We start from the raw sequence: 9,154 nt of genomic DNA on the forward strand, positions 1-9,154 counted from the left end.
AATCTTTTGCCTGGACATTCGACAGGGCTCAGGATTGAGAGTACCATGTGAAATTGATGCCTAATTTGTCGACTTAATAAGTATTGGTTCACAATTGAGGGCTCTGATGTGAAATAATATAAACCCCTGAGAAGTGACCCCATTTTGGAAATGACACCCATCAAGGCATTTATTAAGGGGTGAAGTGAGCATTTTGACCCCACAGGACTTTTCCATAAATGATTACACTGAAGATGGTGCAAAATAAAAATTGCAATTTTCCCCTAGATATGCCATTTCAGTGGCAAATATGTTGTGCCCTGCTTGTGCCATTGGAGACACCCTAAAAATTGTTAAAAGGGTTCTTCCGTGTATGGCGATGCCATATGTGTGGAAATAAACTGCTGTTTGGGCACAGTGTAGGGCTCAGAATGGAGGGAGCACCATTTGGATTTTGAAGCGTGGATTTTGCTTGGTAGTAGTTTTGTTTGACATTTTACTGGTATGTCAGTTTATAATGTGGGGGTATATGTAATCTGGGCAGAGTACATCACGGCATAATTAGAGGTATAACAATGGGGTAAAAAAAACAAACAATAAAATAATCCATAGATCTGTGTTACGCTGTGAAGCAAACCTTTATGTACAGGCCAGTGTCACACTGATAAATGGTGACCTTTCTTATCCCCCTTTTGGTACACACTCTGCACCTTTGCAGTTTGGGGAAAGTGTTGCCCTGGTATAATGTGTGCGCCGTCGCTTCCAGCAGATATGTTTGATCCCCCCCTTCCTGGTTCCCTAATTTTAGGGCTTTGATAAATCGCCTCTTAAAATAGAAGAAATGTTCCCCTCGGGCCTGCACAACTGCATATTTTTCTTTCCTGACATGGAATGCTTAACTTATTTTATTCTTAGATGTAGCATGAGGGCTGTTTTTTGTGGGACAGGGTGTAGTTTTTATTGGTACCATTTTGGTGTACACTTTTTGATCACTTTTTATCCTATTATTTGGGAGGCAAGGTGACCAAAAACAGTAATACTGGCATCGTTTTTGTAGTTGCATTTTTTTTATACAGCGTTCACCATGCATTATAAATTACATGTTAACTTTATTCTACAGGTCAGGACGATTCCGGCGATACCAAATATATAGCTTTGTGTATAGGTTCAGACAGCACCAGATACGTGGAAGGGTGTGGTTTTGCACGGATAGGGGCCCAACCCAAATATAAATAGAAAAGAGTATCCGGCACACCAATATTAAAACAAAGGTATTTTTATTTTTATTTTGTTTTTAATGCCAGTGGCAGAGTGCGACGTTTCGGTCTAAGTGACCTTCATTAGGCACTGAGCCGTGCTGGAAACTGCATAGACAAGCGCTAGTGGTGCAGATAGCGGCTGGCCGCTGTATTATGGCGCTCATGATACAGCGGCCAGCCGCTATCAGCACCACTAGCGCTCGTCTATGCAGTTTCCAGCATGGCTCAGAGCCTGATGAAGGTCACTTAGACCGAAATGTCGCACTCTGCCACTGGCATTAAAAACAAAAACAAAATAAAAATACCTTTGTTTCAATATTGGTGTGCCGGATACTCTTTTATATTTAACCAAATTTATAACAACCTTTTTTATGTTTTACAACTTTTTGCACAATAAATTTACTTTTCTAAAAAGAATGTATTTTTTCTGTCGCCATCTTGTGAGAACCATAACATTTAAATTTTTTCGTCGACGAAGCTATGTGAGGGCATGTTTATTGCGAGACCAGCTATAGGTTTTATAGGTATTATTTTTTGGTACATGCAACTTTTTGATCACTTTTTATTCAAATTTTTGGAAGGCAAAGTGACCTAAAAACAACAATTCTGGCATTGTTTTTTTAGGTTCTTTTTTTATGGCGTCCACCGTACGGGATAAATAACATAACAGTTTTCATGCCATTACAGATGAGGTGATACCAAATATGTATGGTTTGTTAATTTTTTTCATAATAAAGGACTTGATATGCGAAAAAGGGCGATTGTGTTTTATTATATTACTTGAAACATTTACTTTATGCAACTTTTTGTACACTTTTTCTTTTACACTTTTTTTTACACTTTTTTAGTCCCACTAGGGGACTTGAAGGTCCATTGTCTGTTTTATGTTCTAATACATTGCACTACCTATGTTCACTGATGGCAAGCCGATTAGGCTCCTCCTCCAGGCGGGGCCTAACCGGCTTCCGTAATGGCAGACCAAGAGGCCATTTTTAGGCCTCCTGTTGCCATAGCAGCCGTCGGCAGCCCTGCACCTGCACCTGGTGTGCTGTAAACCACTGAAATGCAGTGATCGCTTTCGATCACTGCATCTAAGGGATTAATGACAGGGATCGCAGCTAGTTCTGGTCTCTGCCACTACATCAGGGTGTCAGCTGTAACATATAGCTGACACCCGCTGCTGATGACGCAGGCTCAGCTTCTGAGCCTGCGCCATCTTGCCGTCGGTACCAAAAGCCTTTTAGGCTCCGCCTCCGGGCAGGGCCTAGGAGGCTTCCATAATAGACAGACCGGGAGGCCAGTGTTAGGCTTCCGGTTGCCTTTCCGGCCATCGGCACCCCGGCAATTTCATCACTGGGGTGGCGATTAGCTGCAAACACCTTAAATGCAGCAGTCGCTTTTGACCGCTGCATTTAAGGGGTTAATGGCGGGGATCAGAGCTAACTTCGGTCCCCGCCATTATAGCACGATGTCAGCTATATCATACAGCTGAGACTCGGGGATGATGGCGTGGACTTAGCTTCTGAGACGTGCCGTGCCATCTATTTGTCTTATGGATACGGCAATTTGCAGAAAGCACTGGCTTTCTATGACGTATCCATACGACAAATGTTGTGAAGGGGTTAAAGTCCTAAGCATTCTCACACAATAGGGTAACTTGTCAAGAGGTTTATGCCATTTTAGTGTGTAAACAAATGAGCATATTTTGGGGACCACCTGTTCTGCGCAAATAATTGCTACTTTTTACGCTTTCAGCATGTAAAAAAAAGTGGGTGGGTCTTAGTGATAAGGAAAAAAGCAAATGATCAAGTTAAAAACATAAGATATTAACAAATCTAACTGCGATATAGCCCTACAGCAAGCAGGGCCAGCGTTAGGGGGGGGCAAACTGGGCAATTGCTCAGGGCCCCCATCCTCTTAGTGCCCCCTGTCTGCGGCTGCTACAGGGCCTGAGCCGCCGTGCCCATAACTTTTATAGGCCGGGCGGCAGGGGCCCCTTCTTGCCTAGTGGCGTCGCTAGCACCGAAGGAGGCCCCGGTGATAGCGACAGCCACATTCACTTGTATCTGCGTCCTCGGGACAGCACTATATACAAGGGGGCTTTGTGAAACTTTATATAAGGGGGGCTGTGTAGCATTATATACAAGGGAGGGGGGCTGTGTGGCACTATATACAAGGGGAGGGCATTGTGGCACTATACAAAAGGGGGGCTGTGTGACATTATATACAAGGGGGCTGTGTGGCCCTATATACAAGGGGGGATGTGTGGCACTATATACAAGGGAGGGCATTGTGGCACTATACACAAGGGGGGTCTGTGTGGCATTATATACAAGGGGGGCTGTGTGGCACTATATACAAGGGGGGCTGTGTGGCACTATTAACAAGGGAAGGGGCTGTGTGGCACTATATACAAGGGGGGCTGTGTGGCACTATCTACAAGGGGGGCTATGTGGCACTATATACACGGGGGCTGTGTGGCACTGTCTACTAGGGGGCTGTGTGGCACTATATACACGGGGGGCTGTGTGGCACTGTCTACTAGGGGGCTGTGTGTGGCACTATATATAAGGGGGGCTGTGTGGCAGTATCTACTAAGGGGGGCTGTATGGCACTATATACTAGGGGTTGACTGTGGCGCTATCTACAGGAGGCTGTGTATGGCGCTATCTACATGGGGGCTGTGTGTGCCGCTATCTACATGGGACACAAAAGCAGATTACTGCTGTGGGGTCACAAAGTGGACACGGTATTGATGGGGTACTTTTATTGTGTCGAGCACTGAGGGATCATTATTACCATCTGGGGCACTATGGGCTTGTTTAGAGCAGGGGTCTAAAACTCAGCTAAATGGACCGCACATAGAAAAAATTTGAAGTAGATGCGCCGCATTACTATACAAATTTGATACAATACAAAATTATTGTTAATCAATTATTTCTTTGAGCTACTATACCAATACTACATTACTATAATAATACTACATTACTATAATAATAGCGCTAGGTTTAAAGGAAATTTGCGACTTTACTCCAAGTGCATATTTTAACAATCCAGTTTTCCAGTTTTCCAGTTTAAGTGTCGCTACATGCAGTCTGACTGCTAAGTTGGTAGCGTTTGGCAGACAAAAGAATATGAAGATTGGGCAGCCCCTTTTCAGATAGTGCCATAATGCCCTCTGTAGATAATGCCACGCTGCCCTCTGTAGATAATGCCACAGTGCACTCTATAGATGATGCCACAGTACCCTCTGTAGATACTGCCACACACCCACCTGTAAATAATGCCACAGTGCCCTCTGTAGATAATGCCACAGGGCCCTCTGTAGATAATGTCACACATCCCCTAGATAATGCCAAAGTGCCCTCTGTAGATAATTCCACAGTGCCATCTGCAAATAATACCCCAGTGCCCTCTGTAGATAATGCCACAGTGCCCTCTGTAGATAGTGCCACACACACACACGCACACACACAAACACACACACACAAGTAGATAACTCCATTGAGGCTCCCTCCAGGAATGGAATCCCCAGCCAGAACGTTGCCGACGCTTAGGCCGGGTATTCCTCTGCTGGAGGAACCCCTGACGTCACTGTCCATAGACAGTGACATCAGGGGATCCTCCTGGAACGGAATGTGATGTCAGGGGCCACCCCAGAGCCGGAGTCCCGGGCAGAGCGCTAGTAGCACTCTGCCTTGGACTCCAGCTCTGCTCCTGACATCACTGTCCATATATGGACAGTGATCTCATGGGGAACCCCAGAGCCGGATTCCCGGGCAGAGCGCTACTAGCGCTCTGCCTGGGACTCCAGCTCTGCTCCTGACATCACTGTCCATATATGGACAGTGATGTCAGGGGCTTCTTCAGAGCATTAGTCCCTTGTATAAGCTCTGTCCTTGGACTCCGGCTCGGGACTAGGTGTGGAAAGGGGTGGGATCCGGTAGGTTCACCACGGTTCTTCCGAACGGTTGTTAAAATTACAGCCGGTTCGCAGTACCGGGTAAAGCAGGAGGCCAGAGCCAGTCCACTGCACTCAATTGTATCCACGTCCTTAGGACGCAAATACTAATGAGTAGCCTAGTGCTGCCCAGGCGAGGCACAAGATGCCTCGCCATTTGGTGCTTTAGTGATGATGCAGTCGACGCGATGATGTCATCGCGCCGCTGCATCGTTCCATTGGAGGAGGACTGGCTACAGGGAACATTACTACCTACAAAAGGCTCTATGGGGAGCACTATATGCAGAGGGCTCTATAGGGAGAACTAACTATAGAGAGCTCCACTGGGAGCACTATCTACAGAGGGCTCTATGAGGGGCACTATCTACAGGGGGCTCTATGAGGGGCACTATCTACAGGGGCACTGTGTGTTGTGCATTACTTTACAGTGTTTGAAACAATTTTATTCATGGGCATAGTGTATGGTACTATTATATTCAGGGACACAGTGTATGGTACTATTATATTCAGGGGCACCGTGTATGGTACTTATATTTAGGGGCATAAAGTGTGGCAACATAAGAATTTTTCTTTTCGTTTATAGGTGCAGAAATGTTGAAAAAGTGAGAAGCTGAAGACATCTGAGCAGCAAATTGACCTATATATGTAGAATGGGTCATGGCCAGGAGGCATCATAGAGGTCTGGACCAGATGGAAAAGTAAAGAGAAAAATAATGATTAGAATCTGAGAAGTCGTTACTGGTGAGTCAGTAAATGTAAATGTTTATTCTCCCTGTGACTGATCAGTACTGTAGTCACTGTATCATCTGCAGTGAGATGATGTGTGTATCATTCTTTTTTGTGAAACAGCAGCACGCATCATATCCTTACCATAGTTTTGGCTATACTGGGAGCTGTAGTTTTATTCCATACAAATTTATATGGCAAGGGTTAAACTAAATTTTCAGATTATCTCTGTACTGAACTGTATTTGTACTGGTGCTGTATACAGTTAGGTCCAGAATTATTTGGACAGTGACACAAGTTTTGGCATTTTCGCGGTTTACCAAAACATATTGAACATACCGTTATATAATCAATATAGGCTTAAAGTGCAGACTCTCATCTTTAATTTGAGGGTATTCACATCCTAATTTGAGGAAGGGTTTAGGAATTACAGCTCTTTAATATGTAGCTGCCTCTTTTTCAAGGGATCAAAAGTAATTGGACAATTATCTCAAAAGCTATTTAATGGGATGCATGGGCTATTCCATCGTTGATCCATCATCAATTAAGCAGGTAAAAGGTCTGGAGTTGATTCCAGGTGTGGCATTTGCAATTGGAAGCTGTTGCTGTGAACCCACAACATGAGGTCAAAGAAGCTCTCAATGCAAGTGAAACAGACTATCGTTAGGCTGAAAAAAATTAAGAAATCTATCAGAGAGATAGCACAAATGTTAGGAGTGGCCAAATCAACAGTTTGGTACATTCTTGAAAAAAAAAAAAAGAGCGCACCGGTGATCTAGTGAACTCCAAAAGGCCTGGACATCCATGGAAGACAACTGTGGTGGATGATCACAGATTCCTTTCCATGGTGAAGAAAAATCCATCACAACATCTACCCAAGTGAAGAACACTCTCCTGGAAGTAGGTGTATCAGTATCTAAGTCTACCATAAAGAGAAGACTTCATGAGATCAAATACAGAGGGTTCACAACAAGTTGCAAACCATTAATCAGCCTCAAAAATAGAAAGGCCAGATTAGACTTTGCCAAACAACATGTAAAGAAGCCAGCTCAGTTCTGGAACAGCATTCTTTGGACAGATGAAACTAAGATCAACCTGTACCAGAATGATGGGAGGAAGAAAGTACGGAGAAGGCTTGGAATGGCTCATGATCCAAAGCACACCACATCCCCTGTAAAACATGGTGGAGATGGTGTGATGGCATGGGCATGCATGGCTGCCAAAGGCACTAGGTCACTAGTGTTTATTAATTATGTGACTGAAGACAGAAGCAGCCGGATGAATTCTGAAGTGTTCAGGGATTTACTTTCTGCTCAGATTCAACCAAATGCAGCAAGCTTGATTGGACGTCGCTTCACAGTACAGATGGACAATGACCCAAAATGTACTTTTTATGGCAAATAAGTGGAATATTCTGCAATGGCCAAGTCAATCATCAGAGCTCAACCCGATCGAGCATGCATTTCACTTGCTTAAGACAAAACTTAAGGCAGAAAGACCCACAAACAAGCAACAACTGCAGACAGCTGCAGTAAAGGCCTGGCAAAGCATCACAAAGGAGGAAACCCAGTGTTTGGTGATGTCCATGGGTTCCAGACTTCAGGCAGTCATTGCCTGCAAAGGATTCTCGACAAAGTATTTTAAAAAGAACATTTTATTTATGGTAATGTTAATTTGTCCAATTACATTTGAGCCCCTGAAATGAGGAGGCTGTGTAGAAAAATGGTTGCAATTCCTAAATGTTTCACAGGATATTTTTGTTCAACCCCTTGAATTAAACCTGAAAGTCTACACTTCAATTGCATCTCAGTTGTTTCATTTCAAATCCAACTAGGTGGCATGCAGAGCCCAAATCATGAAGATTGTGTCACTGTTCAAATAATTCTGGACCTAACTGTATATGTACTGGGCTTGGTTCTGGTGCTGTATTTATGTAATGATCTTTGTTCTCGTGCTGTATTTATGTATTGAGCTTGGTTCTGGGGATGTATTTATGTACTGAGTTTGGTTCCGGGGCTGTATATGTATGTACTGAGCTTAGTTCTGGTGCTTTATATGTATGTACTGAGCTTGGTTCTGGAGTTATATTCATCATAACAACCAAGCTCAATACATATAAACCCCTCCAAAGAGAAGATACGGTGCATATATACAGCTCCGGTACCAAGCTCAGTACATATATACAGCACCAGAACAAAACTCTGTACATATACTAGTCCTAGGATTTGATATCTTTATGTAAATAGCCTTTACAAAAACCAACGCGATAAGTTATTGTATTTGCAAACCCACAGCAAACACAGTATCACTACTTGCGGTTAAATGAAGTGCAATTTCACCACAAAGTTAAAAAGCTTTACTTTTCTGTCTGATACATAAAGGTATGGAATCTCCCAAAGGATTTGGTAATGGCTGAAACTGTAGATTTAAGAAAGGGTTATCCATTTTCTTACTGATCCAGAGATCTGTTTGATGTTTTCCACTTTGTCAAATTGGTCAATGCTATTCAAGAATGGGGATTGCCTTTCTCTTGATCAACTGGTGTTTTTAATTATAAAAGGTTGTACTTGATTTTTATTTAACCCGCTATGCGACTATAAATTAGCTTTTTTTTAACGTAGCGTTTTATTTAATCAGATTACCTTTGACTTTTGTTTTCCAGCTGCAATTGTGACTATTTGCACTGTGATTCTTTGTATTTCATAAGCGATTATCTGAGGAAGTGAGTGAGGAGTTCTATCGGATTGTATATTGCCATGAATAAATGTTTTTAGTATTTTTTTATTTTATTTCCCAGTGTGATTTCTACAAGCATTATCATCAGCACAGTTCTGTCGCTGATTTATTTAGTTTGTAGAAGATTGTCTAGACTAGATATAATTCTACCTATCTCTCAGTTTTGAGTAGAAATAGGCCTGTATGGGTTTTCTGTCCATGTTCATTGAAAGAGAATAAAGACCAGATAAAATGGTGAGGAATTGAAAATACAAATTACATCACTGGTCTCCACAAAGGAGTCACACATATACAACATCAGTGAAAAATAATAATCATAATGGAGCTTTAAGTACTCCCTAAAGAGTAAAAGTGTCAAATAATAACAACAGAGAACAAATCTTAAACATGTATTCCCATTTTAGATATTTATGGCATATCCACAGGATATGCCATAGATGTCTGATAGACGCAAGTCCTAGTTCTGGGACCCGCAGCTATCTTCAGAACGGTG

This window comes from Rhinoderma darwinii, chromosome 4 (assembly GCF_050947455.1).
Source record: "Rhinoderma darwinii isolate aRhiDar2 chromosome 4, aRhiDar2.hap1, whole genome shotgun sequence".
In the NCBI taxonomy this organism is placed as follows: domain Eukaryota; kingdom Metazoa; phylum Chordata; class Amphibia; order Anura; family Rhinodermatidae; genus Rhinoderma; species Rhinoderma darwinii.